The sequence below is a fragment of the Ptychodera flava genome, chromosome 17 (genome assembly GCF_041260155.1).
Source record: "Ptychodera flava strain L36383 chromosome 17, AS_Pfla_20210202, whole genome shotgun sequence".
NCBI lineage: Eukaryota > Metazoa > Hemichordata > Enteropneusta > Ptychoderidae > Ptychodera > Ptychodera flava.
The window spans coordinates 9,490,143-9,505,321 of NC_091944.1; the positions used below are offsets into that span (position 1 = coordinate 9,490,143).

General features: G+C 35.9%; 1 protein-coding gene across 22 annotated transcripts in view; it reads right to left on the reverse strand.

Annotated features, from left to right (window-relative positions):
- The window catches only part of LOC139115358 (regulating synaptic membrane exocytosis protein 2-like), a 164,254-nt gene that overhangs the window by 18,987 nt on the left and 130,088 nt on the right, over window positions 1-15,179 (reverse strand). The window lies entirely within an intron of this gene.

Here is a 15,179-nt window from a genome sequence, read left to right on the forward strand (position 1 = left end):
CTAAAATATTAATTCTTTTCTGAGTTACCACTTGTGGGGGTTCATTTTAAAGCTCTTGGAGTAAGACAGATTTTCAACATCCTAGTATCAAAATTTTATTTTTCTTGATAAAAGTTAACACAGGGAAGGCGGCCATTTTGAATTTCAAATATCAGTAAATGTTAGGTAATTTCCTTCTCTAGTTATTAAATTTGCACGGTGACTCCTGATTTCTTTATTCTTGATTTTTGGTAAGAGAATGGCTGAAAGTGTCGTCGAGGAAAGTGTGAGCAAAAGTTTAAGTCTTGCACTTTCGAGACACATGCTACCTTAAATAATTAAGTTCTCTCCGTCCCAATCATGACCTTCATGTGGGATAATCCTAACATTCCCACAACCATAGTGAGTATATCACAGTGCCTTGAGGGGGGGGGGGAAGCATGATTCTTTCTGAGCTCAGATGCATGATTAGTAATGTTTATCTCTTCAACACTGATCAATGATACATGAGAATGAAATCAGTGATGATGGAGAGTTTTACAATGTAGTGTCAACTTTTGCATTCACAATGGAGATGATCAAACATTTATTGTACGCGTGGGAAACACACTCGGTCGACTTGCTTGATGAGAGATAGGGTATTGAATTGATAAATTGGGTATATTTTACACAGTATCTATGCTTTGAGTCTATTACAGCACACACATCCAATCACTTTCATCACCAACACACCCGTATTTTTATGTTCACGGTCAACTATTCCTCGGAAAAAAACAAGGATTTGCCAAAACCAGGCAGTGAAAGGGTCAAAATGGGAATATTCATCCATTTTTCCAAGCTGTTTATATCATCATTCGCTGAACACAAAAGTTCATATTTTACGCCAGGTGATGGGTTTTCAATTCACATACAAAGAAAACAGACAGATAAAGATCTGTTTAAAATACATGAAAATCTACAAAGTGATGGTTATTTTGTTGTCACGGGACTGTCAGATGTTGAAACATTTTGATCAACAGCTTTATATACTCTTTTGTACCACCCTCTGAACTTTCCCTGCCAACCCCCCCCCCCCCCCCCACCCCCCCACAAAAACACATGGAAGTCACATGCAAATTGACACAGGGAGGGATGAACACACGTGTCTCGTGGCAAAATCATATTTCTTGAAGCGTGACCAGCATGGCTGAGATCATTCTGCCATGCTTGCTGATTCTTCCACAACTCCCGGGGGAGATTTGAATTTCAAATAGTATCTCTCTAGAGGAAGACACGCATGTGTATCATCAGCTATATTTCTCTCTCTTGGGGGAAAAGAGATATAGTTTCTTTCTCATAACAAGTCCATCTACGGTTGTGTTGACTACCAAGGTCATCGAGACGCCAGTGACATGATTAATTCAGAAACTCAAACGACAAACCCAAGCTCATCTGAGGCCAGCAGGTGTAATGTTGTACTGCTGTCCATAGTAATGTCATTTGATGAAATACGTACCTGCCAAAACATTTCACCAGATAAAACATATTATGCCAAAAAAACATGCAGAGAATTTAAACTTGAAGCAAATCACTGATGTAGGCTTATATAAAATATTCTGTTTGTGATAATTATTTTAGGAAAAGGAAACATATCTGAAAATGGTTGAAAGGAAGAACTTTAACTAGAATTACGAAAAATGCATGTATTACCGACACGGTCATAGTTTGAGTCATTCTCATAAAATGTGATTTTGTTCATAAAATGATGATTATTGGATGAAAGATTTTTGTAAACACTTTGGCACAAAAAGCTTCAGTAAAGGAAACATGCTCCTAACACATAACCACATTATACCTACTCTAAATCAAATCAATTCCATAAACTTTATTCAAAATTTTAATTTAACAGTGCAAATCCTCTAGTTGATGAGACCAAAATTTTCCTGTCATTTTTCCAAGCAAAAAGTTTTAACAGGTCTGTGACTATAGAATTACATACTCACAGTGCATATCTATACATTATCCCAGCTGTTTTACATTTTCCATGGAAATTAGATGTGATTATAGAGTCTGCGTCATTGTATCGGAAACATATGGTCAATCCTCATATCCATTGATGTAAAATCATCTCTTCTAGTAAACATGTGATAAATGCCCCTTCACTTGAGGACAATAACCTTTCAAAAAGTACTTGTATTCTTAGATGGAATATATTCACTTCATTGTTCACAAGGTAAAGCTTGGAACTTGTGACTGCGCAGGTTAAAAATGTCAAGGAGGTAATAAGTCTCCAAACAAAAAGTTAAAGGTGTGTGTTTTGCAATCTCTTGTAGGCGTTTAACTCTTTGAGGGCTGTAATTTTTCCCACCCAAATTTTAATGCAACATTTTACCAATTTTTATGAATTTTTCTGTGAGTCTTTTTAATAATTTTGGACAAAATGGATATCATATTTCATTGGCTACAGTTTTCAATCAAAATTTTGGTAAAATTCTGAAAAAAATTGACTGGGATGCATTTTATAAAGGCAACAAAAGTTGACGTTGGCGCTCAAAGGGCTTTTTAAGAACGATGTTTGAGCAATGGTGAGATTATGAGACAGTGTTTAATAGCATCATACATGTATGCTTTGCTGCAATTGAATTTTAACTTGCGTCTAGTAAATGAGTTCACTTTGTGTGAAAACAGGAAAGTAAAACTTTGCCATGATATGGAATAGCCCTTTGACAACAATGGTTTGGCCCAAACACAATGTTATTAATGGTGATCCTGGACTTGCTCACAGGGAATCACGGGTAGGGATGGGGGTGGGCGAACAAATTCATTCAGAGATGTAGTATCTGATCATAACAATCATTACAGTTCTGTGTATAAATCAACAGGTTTCCTCGCGTCACGTGTCAAGAAGCATTTTCCAATTCAGAGAGCACTAAACCAGACGTGAAAATTTCCAAGACAAAACTGGCAATCTTCCAACAGAAACTGACAAACAGCTTTTACACAGTTGAAAGTTATTGCCTAATTACAATCTTGATGAGTACTGCCCTTGTGTGTGAATAAAAATTGCACCAAGGATACATTAAAAAAGCACGTTTTTTTTAATCACATTTTCATCATTTATACGGCTAGTTTCACAGCCTGCAGTCATTCTCAAGAAAAGCATATTAATTTTTGCCGATCGTAAATTACAAATCAACATTGTTTTACGAAGAGCCGCAAATAATCATGATAACATACACTTTGCGCTATGGCGACATATTTCCTAGCTCTCTTTCATATATGCTGAGGCACAACTTGCCTTATTTGAGTAGAACATGTTTTATTTTTTTCTTAGCTGGTTTGATGTTTTACAACAGCCAACTCAAGACACATCAACAGCCAATTACTACATCCCATTAATTTAAAACAGCAAAACTAGGACAAATGCATGTCTTGTTGACAAAAAGCAATAATAGATGTTTGATCTGGTAAAGTCATTTCAAATGCACAACCTGAAATCCTGCTTGGTTTCAAACGATATTTAAGGTTGAATTAACTCAGACAGCAAAGGAGGAGGAAAGAGCCTGCATGGTTATTCGCAATTTCAAAATGAAATTAATTACTCAATTTAGGAGCTAATTGGCTGTAAATACTGATCATCATTCTATTTCTATATGACCATCTCAAGTTCTAGTCACGCAAAGAGCATTTTTAATACCCATTAGCTTAATTACAAGGAATAAGCAGAACAGCAGTGTTGAAATCACAAATGCTGTAAATGTCATCTTTGATCAAGAACTCTATTATTTAGTAATTTTCATCTCTTTTTTCAACAAATTCTTTCACTTAGCATCTCCAAAGCTTCCAATGTTGAAATAATATATGGTGGTTCGACACAGGAATAGGACTTGAGTGAGATACTACAGTCATGTACGAAGGAGTACAACTATAGTTTTAATGATACATTCAAGATTGTAGCTATCTCAACATAAATACCTTCTCCATATCGCTCAAATTAATACATCAACATCAACAGAAAGCATACAACGATGTTCCAGTACACATCATACTTTAAGTTAGAATGCACCACTGGCACAGATATGAGGACTCAAATTTTTTGCTGCACTTTTCTGCACTATCAGTTGTGTGGGCTCATTTGAAGCTCTTGGAGTATTAAAATACAATTTTCAGTCTTATTTTTGCAAAAACTGAAAATTTTAATTTTCCCATAAAGTTAACATAAGGATTGCAACCATTTTGAAATTCAAATATCTGTAGATGTACAGTAATTTGTTACTCTGGTATCAAAATTTGATTTCTGTTGATTTAAAAAGAGAATGGCTCAAAGTTTCCCTGATGAAGATTTGAGCAACCGTTTGTTTTCCTGATGAAGCCAGTACACAACGTCATTCTCCGTACGCTGTACGCTCACAACAGAAATTCAAATTTCATATCAGTAGATCACCACTTCAAATTATAGATTTGTTTCCCTTAAGATTTACCAAACACACTTCAGAAGTCACTGAACCATTTTCAAAGCAACAGATTAGTCACAATTACAACCTGTTTCCAAGGATACCTTGGTACCGCCCTGTGGCTCAGCGTCGTGTGGGTGTATGGATCTTTACACTTGAAATAGATGGGATGGGAGAGAGGTTGTGTGGGTGCATACTACAGCGAAACATAAAATCCTAGTCATCACTGCATGGTGATACACCCTACACAATAATATGTACAACTCATAGTAATACGAGATCAAAAAATTCTCCTCAATGAAAAGCAAAACAGAGTACTTTTTGGAATCCAATAACAAATAATGCTATTCACAGGAAATTACTATCGTATTTAATGTTTGTTTTTTTTCATACTTCTGCACAAAGTTAAGTGTTTATTTCATTTTTGATTATTTTTTGAGACTGTCTCTTAAATTTAAGTACCTTCTGATTCATCAGTTCAAGATCTTTTTATTCTGATAGATTGCATGTTCAACATCACTTCATCGTGACGCACAGAGAGAAGATTTGATCAAAACATGTCCGTAACATCCTCATAAATGAAACAAATTGAATACCATTACTTTTCAACAGAAATACTCCATCTTGTGTTCATTTTGTGTGGCCCTCCATGATCAGTTCATCTTGGCAGAATGCCAATTGTGTCACTCATCCTGAAAACAACTTTGCGTGTTTCAGTCAAAATCATGTGATTTCCTCGAAAGAGAAATTCACAACGGAAATTTTGCACACTTTGAATGGAATGAAGTGAAGGATGAGACGTTTGGGAATCCAAAGATATCATTACAAGTACTTCCGATTCTCCATGCATGATTAAACATGGATATTTTAATGAGTGCACATTGAAAAGCAACTTCTTGATTCTTTGCTACGTATTTCTATAAGTGAACTCAAATCATAAATTGTGCAAAACAGCATCAAATGGTTGCTCTGAATGGCACGAATTCACAAAAATCATGGTTCCTCACATTATTCTGACACTGTACAGGATCTTTCTCACGGACAGCATACTGTATTTGTCTGTCACGGAGAGAATGCATTCTCTATTGTCAAGAATCCAATCTTGCTTATCCCAGAATGCAACTGTTAACAGGCAAGCATTTGATTCTTTTGATGAGCAATTTCTACTGCTAGTCTAAGTCTCTCATTGTGCTCTCTCTCTCTCTATCTCTCTCTCTCTCTCTCTCTCTCTTGTTCCTTGTCTGTCTCCCATTCTTGTGCTCCCTTCCTCATTCCATCTCTGTCTGTTTTCCAATCAATTATACAAAACCCTTTCAGCGTCGATGTATATCAGGCGTATATGTACACCATTTCAAGACATCTGCCAGTACAAGATAGCAATACAGTAATGGTATCCATGACAACATCCATCAGAATGAAGGCGACAAGCCTTTTTTGGAAACATACGTTACACACCTACATGTACTTGAAGCAAATGACGTGGGGGTTTTCCAGTTATTATTAGTCAAATAATCTTTAATTTGTCGTGAGAGGGATACAATGTAGGTGGTCGACCTATAAAGTGATGACTTGCATGCAATTATTGATCATGGGCAACTGACATGATAAATGCAACGACTAGTTCGTCTTGCCGATTTAACTTAAACCTTACAATGTGGAGTGAAATTGTAGTGTGGTTAGATGTACATATGAGTGGATCTGAGAACTATTTCTGTGGGAGTCTTCACGTTTTTTTTTCATGAAGTTGTGATAAACAACAAGAATATAGAATAGAATGGGTTCCATGAATTAGAAAAATAATTGTTTGAAATTCTGATTCATTAAAAATAATACTAGTATGAGCTCAAATTGAAAGTGAGCATAATTAAATTGAATTTGAAACGATGCATGTACACTTATATAACATTCTGGAATGTGAAATACTAAATTACAAACTTATTCAAATAGAACTATTACGATAGAAAATTACAGGATTGAAAACATCCTGGTCTAGCTTTTCTCTCCATTCATTACAAATTTCACAGTGGATATTTCACTATCTTTCAACCAATCTTTTGAAACACATGGATTATTTTAATGTCATATTAGCTTTCGCTTGCGGCAAAATAATGGTTCAACCTTTAACACGCACGTCATGTACAAATGGCTGCATGAGAAGAGGAGTTGATGTCTTTGAATATTACACAGTTAAAAAAAATGTGGATAACCTTGGAGTTATTACTGTACTAAATTAGTGAATCTTCTAGCTTCCAGCAAAGCCAAATGCCTAAAAACTTCAACTCCAAATCAGGAAGGTATATGTTTGATAGAATTGCAAAATGAAAAACAAAAGACATAGTTACGCAGATAGAAAGCTGAATTGCATCAGAAGTGAAGTCTGTCTGCCGAGAAATCATTTTTTGAAGAAGAGCTGCATATCACTCTGTATTGCTGAATAATTCATAATATGAAAGACAGTAGACTGTGGGTAGACTTGCTTGGTTGATTATCTTTGCTCCCAACCTTTAGCTAACCTACCTAGAGGTCATAACAGAATCCCTGGAGTTTCAATCTCACATTGCCGGCTAGTATTGCACATTTTGAAAAATGTGACTTTCAATATCACAGAGCCTTGACAGTGGGGACATGTCATTCTCTGCACCCTCTGAAAAATGTGACTGAGATATCTTGAGACCCTGGCTCTGAGGATATGACTGAACTAGAGTTACATCAAATTTTCAAAGGTCATGCTTTCTGCTGTAAAATGAAAATAACAAAAATGACATTAAGGATTACAACTGTTTAACCCTTTCATTCTCATATTTGGTCTAAACCCATTGTTATCATGATACAACTGGAAAACTACATGCTAACATTACAACTTTGGAATACGCTGTTGCGCTTTCAAATTTTAAATTATTCAAAGATTTGACTCCTTGTATTTTAAGTGAGCATCTGGAATATTTGATGGAAGCGAGGAAGTTCCAGTTTGAATTAAAACATGAAATCGATCTCGTTCATATAATACTCCCAAATTTTTTATGTATTTCGCAAATTGCATGACTCATAAAGCATTGAACAGTAGTGCCAGTCTGGTAATTTCATGGAAATCAAATACCATCACACAATATTCCAAGAAGACATCCCGGAAAACAATCAATAAGATGACAGCTTTTCATAAGATTTTCACAATTACATTTGGAAATATGCAAAAGTTACCGATACTGCCAAAAAGTTAGACATTTTGTCGTGAAGGAAAAATTTAAACTAAATTTACCATTACATAAATTTCCTATTCATAAAGAAGAATGCAGTTTACCGATATAACCCTGTGACAGGCTAATGAGATTATCTGTGTAAATATTCATTAACTTCACCCATATATACACATCCTGCTTTTTGAAGAGTAGATTTCAATTGAACAATTTCCACAAAACCTTGAGAGATGATTTAATAATTTCCAAGTCAACCAACACCTTTCTTTTACCAAGTGGAAATTCACCAGAACAGCGAGTGTTGTCCTAATTTCGTATCATAAAGTGTGCAGGGACTGTGAATTATAAAGCCATCTCAGAATTACTGATACTTTTTTGCACAGTTATTTCTGTAGCGGTGCAAACCTAGGATCTTCATTCAGTGGGCTCTGTCTCGAATGATGACGCAGTCTGTCTCTTATTGTATTATGCACGCCAAAGTTTGAAGGACACTTAGTCTAAATGATTGATTAGAAAGAGAAGAATATTCAGTGTTCTGTTCAACCCCTTCAGACCCAGATTAATGCATTTTGTCTTTTTAAAACTACGTTTGTAATATTTTGGTCAATTGAAAATTATTTCTGGATAGCTTTGCCTTGATTCAGAAGGATGATAATTTTCACACAGCTTGATTCAAGTGCCCGCTGAAAGGAGACAGCTAATTTGCCAATGATTAGTAAGTGTTCCGGCAGCGATGTCACTTCAAAGCGATGGATAACAAGCCATTTCAGCAGGAAACATTCAGTGCGTCATAAAGATATCTGTTATCATGGAAGCAAAGTGCTCGTGATAACACAGTCTGGAAAATATTCACTGTCCACACAGGCCACTCATTATTCATAGTAAATTGTTAACAATGTTCCATATCTGCGATAAAGCTGGAAAAGGTTCCAATCTTATCTTCATATTCTGCTGAAGGTTATTCCATTTTTGCTGGAAAACAGGGGAAACAGGTCGGGATTGTACCATTCTTGGGAGTTTGAGTATTTTTTTTTTCACTTTTGGATCATCTCACACCTGGAGAATCAGAAATTCACATCCTCTCTCACCAAAATTAAGGAGGCTGTCTCTCCCCATTTGTTGTCATGGTTACATGTGCAAAGTAAACCAGCAAACAGAAAACTCATAGCTGATATTCAATATGTATCTTTAATTTGTCACAATGGAATAAAGAGAGAGAGTATGCAGTATCATGAATTATGGCCATGGGAATTTCAGGGTATGACGGCAGCTGACTACAGTCTCAGAGCAATAAAACACACGCAATCTGCAATCTATCTGCCGTTCCAAAATCTAAAAAAAAGTGGCTGGCAGCACAACCATTGTGAATTTCAAATATCAAAGGTAATTTTAGGGACTGCTGTACGTGAACAGTTGGGGGAGAAGGAGATCTACGATGATTTTACTCAATGGGCAATTCTATCTCAGGCAAAAGGCTGGCTATCAGCATCATACAATGTACATGTACGAACATACTCTGATACTAATTGAGGCTCTGGTCGAACGTTAGTGAAGACCCTGACCTCATAGCATTTAACGACTACAAAAATTACACAAGCTCTACATTTTGAATGATGTTGTCACATCACAAGCTGCGTGTTCAGTGTCAATAAATTTGCTATAAAACAAGATGAGCTGAAATAGAAATATTTACACAAAATGGATATGAGCATTCATTGCTCATGATAAAAAACATTTTGAACACTTAGGGCAAAAACATAAAGAAATAATCTCTTGTGATGATGTTCTGGGTGATCAACTTATCATGGGTTTTATCACCACTGCTGTTGTCACCCGAGGGAGAAAATTTATCAAAGCAACAATAGAGGAAATATCGCATTCATACAGTAAAGAGTAGATTGGTGATCAATCATAACATTTACACGATGTACTCCGGTGAATAATATCTTCATATACAGGTAATAAAACAGTGGAGACAAATTTCATCTTTCATGCGCTGTCTGCTATCTATTGAGCACACAGCAGATACATGTATAAATTCAATTTTTTGGATGAAAATAAATTACAGGAAACTTACCCAATAGTAAATTGCAGCAAAAATTCCCTTTGGTGGTTTCACACTAATGTTGGCAGTACTAGACTTTTGTGTGTACGCCTGATGAGGTCTGTGAATGTGCTATATTGTAGTATTACAAACGTTATGAATGGGTGACAGGCCTACCCACTGCTTATATGCAACACACCTAATTGCTATTCTGCATAATTTATTCATCATGTCTACAGCATCACGACTTTCCTCCCACATAATTGGTAAGATGCAAGGAATTAATTTGAATATTTCATGAGATGCATATCATTTACCATATAAGGGCTGATGAGCTGTGTGCGTGAGTTGAGTATTATGACACCCGCACAAAACAGCTTTGGACAAAGATTTTGTTGCTTCTCTCCTTGGGGAATTCTCCTGACCTTTACATTACATTAGAAAAATAAAATTTTCATGAGATTTGACAATGCCACAGACAAAGCTGGTTATTGGTCTGAATCCCACATCATCACCTGAATCCCAGGCACGTGTTGCCAGGGGTTACGAAAAGCAGTACGACTTCTCTTGTCCGCCTGTAAAAGTTCAAATTCTGTACTCTTAAAATGTCATAGTTCTTTGAGATTTTATCAAAAATGTTCAGTGAAATTTTTGATTCTTTCTTATTTGGCTTTAGCTTCCTTTGGCATTTAAATGAAGGAAACAAAAAGGTACATGTTTGAAGATGGCTCAGTTTGGTTTTTCGCTTTCCAAAAAGGCTTAAGCAAGTTTCACTGGTCGACTTATATGTGAGAAATGTGCCCATTATAAGCATTACCTACTTACAGGACTATCATAAATTTTTAATAAAAATTTGTTTAAGAATTCTGTTTTTCACAATAGGCCTCAATAGGAAAAATTTGTAACTTATCCTGGAATTTGAACGCTTCCTGGCTATCGCTGTCCATTTCCTGTTATTTAAGACACGTCCCTTCCCTTTGGCTTACGTGGATAATTTTTGACAGCGACCAGCTGAGCATAAAAAATAAATGTCTGACATTATGTCTCCATACGAAATTTAAACATAAATTCTGTTACAATGATGAGCTGTGGCGTGCTTCCATCACACAACATGGTCATGAAACAAAAACACGAGCAATGGTGCATTAAATTTATTTCTTAATGGAAGCACCGTGTCTAAGTCAAGTGACTTGAAATTCCAATTCAAATTAATTGCTCACACTCTGTGTGATCATACTGGTATACCCTTTGAAGGGTGAGGGTTCACTGTGTACTGGTGCCTGCAGTATATTCACGGAGAACACGCGTCTATTAATCACAAATGCTTTTCTTGTGATTTCCTTTCCCCGGGTTCACGCTGCGGTCGATCAGGATACAAAGTCGCCCATAAACAAATAAATCTACTGAAATTACTACAAAAATATGTAAACTGTTCTGGAAACAAATTACTGTAAGTCGGTTTGAACAACACAGCATTGGTTGTTGAACTTCTCAGAATTCTGTTGAGAAGGATATAGCATAAATTTCAACACCACTGTGAGTTATCTGTACATTGAGAAATTGATCATGAAGGGCGCCGTTCATATATGCCAAATATATCGAATAAAGGTAGAATCTGCCTACAAGGTGAAAAACTTAAATTTTTGCTCAAACTTTTCCTCTGAGAAACTTTGAACCATTCCCTGACCAAATCAAGAACAAACAGCGGTGAGCAGAACAACGTGAATAGTTGTTCACATGAATCAAAGACTGACTGAAATAACGTGAACAGATGACAACTTTGTCCTTTTAAAGTAAATGACAGCATCAATAAGAGAATTAACCACTTTGATCCCTTTTCAAGCTCTTCCCTCACATATACTGTCTGTCCAGATTTATCAAACTGATTAAAAAAAAATGGGTATGATCTGGAATGTGTGACGTAAATGGCGCGATTATAATACAATGACTTACATTGAGTGAACCCAGAGGAAGGCAATTACTGCAGAATGACTGTCTCCAAAGACGGCTTAGAAAATATCAAAGTTAGATTGCACGTCCCCAGAAACCATAAATGTAGCTCGACCTATAATAATCTGAACCACAACCCAAGGAATCTCTACAAGTTCTTCCTTTGACAAATCTCTTTTTGTTTACATTGAATATTTGAAACGAAATTCCTGGAAAAATATGCAGCGTCTAGTACTTACTGATGATATTTTGAACAAAGAAAAAAAAATTTTTTCCCCAAAGGAACATTAATGGCTTCCAAACAAGGGTAATGATTATCTTTAAAAGTTGAGAAGACATTAAATACTAGATGTGAAAAAAAGTCAGTCATATAAAGGAAAAACACTGTACGTCTTGAGGATTTTCATGAAAAAGTAGAGCAAAACAAAAGTTGAATGTTTGCTGTTTCGATACAATCCCTTAATTTCATGCTGTACTTGAATAATGTTCCCATATTGTTCTGTTCATCAACTACACTCTAAGGTATCCGTCTGTTTTTGTTAGTTTTACTTTAAGTCTGAAGGGATAATGTGTACGGTACTAACTTTGTATTGTACACAGAATAGTTTCTATATGAAATTCAATAAATGTCAATCCGTACGAATTAGATTACAGCATCAGTCCAGAAAAAACTGGGATTAAATCACATTATAGTTATAAAGGGATTAAAAGTCTGTTTCCTCATAGTTTTATTTTATTTATCTTCTTTGTGGGATGGGAATATGACCAGGAAAAGTTCATCTTTCAAAGATTTAAGGTTATTCATTTCTTCATACGGAATGTCCTTTCCAAGAGTCTGCCTACCTATACCGTTGCATCTTGGGTAAGGGAATTGGGGGACAGTCCCTACCAGCAATGATAAATTATTACACCCACATCGCAGTCAATTGTGTCACCATCATTGACATAATGACGTTATCTGTTAATTATCACTAATTGGAGCCCAATTTAAATTGGGGATGACGACAGTGGGAGATCCTGAAATTACATGACATAATAATTCGCTGAGTTACCAGCAAACACTACACTCTGGAGTCTCATGCATCTATCATACATATGTAGATAAACAATGTAGCCTAGTATGTATGTCCATTGGCTGTAAGCTTACTGAATGCACCACACTCTAACCGTTACCTTTTGCACAAATCCCACCATGGTTGAACTAAACGCAAGGAAATTGGGTTACACAGTGCAAATACTGCACTTCTGTTGTTGTGGTTTAAGCGAAGAAGATCCAAAAATGATTACTGTTGGAAGGACTCCCAACTCTCATCCCATTTTAATTTCCTGCCTGAACTGGGATTACTTGACAGTTCTTACTGATCTACTTTTGTGCTATGAAACCAGGATGAAAGACCGAGGCATGACACACGGTAGTCAACTAACACATCCTTTTTTACATCCTGCACAAACAAAGAATAACCTTGATTTTCACAAAACTACATAATATAGCACAGTTGATTTCACACATGGAAAGAAAATGTACCAGCAAGATTGTTCGATTCCTGGAAATTATAGCTCAGTTTGGGATTTTTCACTGGGTGTCCCTTTCTGAATTCCTGGAATCATTTAATGTGGCATTTGTCATATGGGCATGTAACACATGTGACCAAATTTGCAAATTTTTTTAAATTTGCAAAGAATGTATTCATTACATGGTCCAAAAGTCAAGTTTTAATATATGATTAAGAGATTTTATTGTTACTATACCGGTAGTCTGCTGGTATAAAAATCCATGGTGACCATCTGTTCCTATGACGACCGTATTCAACTGTAACTCTACATGGACAATTTGCCTTCAAATGACAGATACTGTACCGTGTTATCAACGTACACCAAAGTACACCACCTTCAAAGTCTGACTGTCACGATGAATCCATAATATGTTAAAATTTATGATGCAAATGACTAAACGGAACCAAACACAGAAATACTTAAGAGCAAGAGGTCAAGCGAAAACAAATATCAGGCTTACAGTTATATAGAAAACTTGAGATATGGTGTGCACAACAGTGACATTGATGTTTCCGCCAAAGCAACAGATAGTTCATTGAAATGTCAACAATTTCTCAAAAGATACCCCGTCAACTGAGGATATATACCTTACAGATATTTCCATGAGGAAATGCACACAGTATCAAAATTTTAACTTCGCTGATTTTAGATCAACATCATCCATAATATGAAGTTACAAAACCACTGACATTACCAAAGTTCTCATTTCACTTTCTTTTAATTTCAAAATCACAGCCAGATTTCTGTTCCAGAAAGTGATTTACATACCTCTGTTCAGATTTCTAAGAAAATTTACGATTACCATCTGACAATTGGTCACAGATTAGTAAAATTTCACACAAGATTATCACTCTATGACTTCTCATGCAGTGTCCTCGTCTGTGTGTGACATATGGCAGGGATTCATTTGCCTATTTTTCCAGACTGGATTTCATACATCCAGGCAACACAAGTCACCGACAGCTGTTGGTGGACTGAGGCTACCTAATGAAGCATTGTCTGATTAGAAATCAGTGCCATCAGCCAGGTTCATAAAATTCTGTGTCTACAATTAATCCCCCAGGTTCACCATATCGAGGTTACAAAATTGAAGACAAATTCACAGCTACTTGTGTATTTGACTACAGACAGAAGAATATCATGAAATATTTTTCATAGCGGTCACTCTAGTATCACAGTATCTCTCCCTTTGCATACATACATGCGACAATAACTTACAGCCAAATTACATCATAATTTATACGGGGATATAAAGTGGTATGGCCACTTGCGTCATAACGTAGCTGATTTCAAATAATACTGAGCATTATGGCATATTACGCTGCTGGAAAAGTTTACAGGTCTAGTGTCAGAAGTCCAAAGGGCTAAGATTTAAAAAAGCAATAAAAATTGGACAATTGCTATCATGTCAAATAATGTGGAAAAAAATGGCTGACACCTGCAAGTGTAAAGTATCAAATCTACCATAATCAAAATTTCCGTGGACATGTTCACTGTTGAAAACCAATTTTTTTTTTGTAGCATCTGTACATAACAACAAATGGAGATATGTATGGATGGAATAGACAAATACACATTCATTTGAGGTGTTGTTTCTGCAAAAATATCAAGAAATATCTGAATAACCATAACCTTTACAGGAAAAGTGTACTTCAGTTGTGCAACACCGAACTTAAAAATCTTGACTCTTGTTAATTTAACCGTTTTAGTCGAACATTACAGAGTTTGAATAAATTCTTTTCAGTTCAAGAACAAGTTGTGGATGAAGAAGATTCCATATGTTTTTGACAGAGTCATATATATATTCTTTGAGTATCTATGATGAAATTATCAAATATGATGACAATTTTTTATGAGTTTTGGTGCAATGTTCTACCATTGTCATTGCGTGTGACACTGAAGGCCATGGGTCATAGGCCTTCATACACAAAGTAACTGGTGTTCGCTTGTGTTTGCAAGCATTAAGTAAAATATCTTGTAAATCATACATGCTACACAGAAGAAAATTTATTTAGGTGTGTTTAT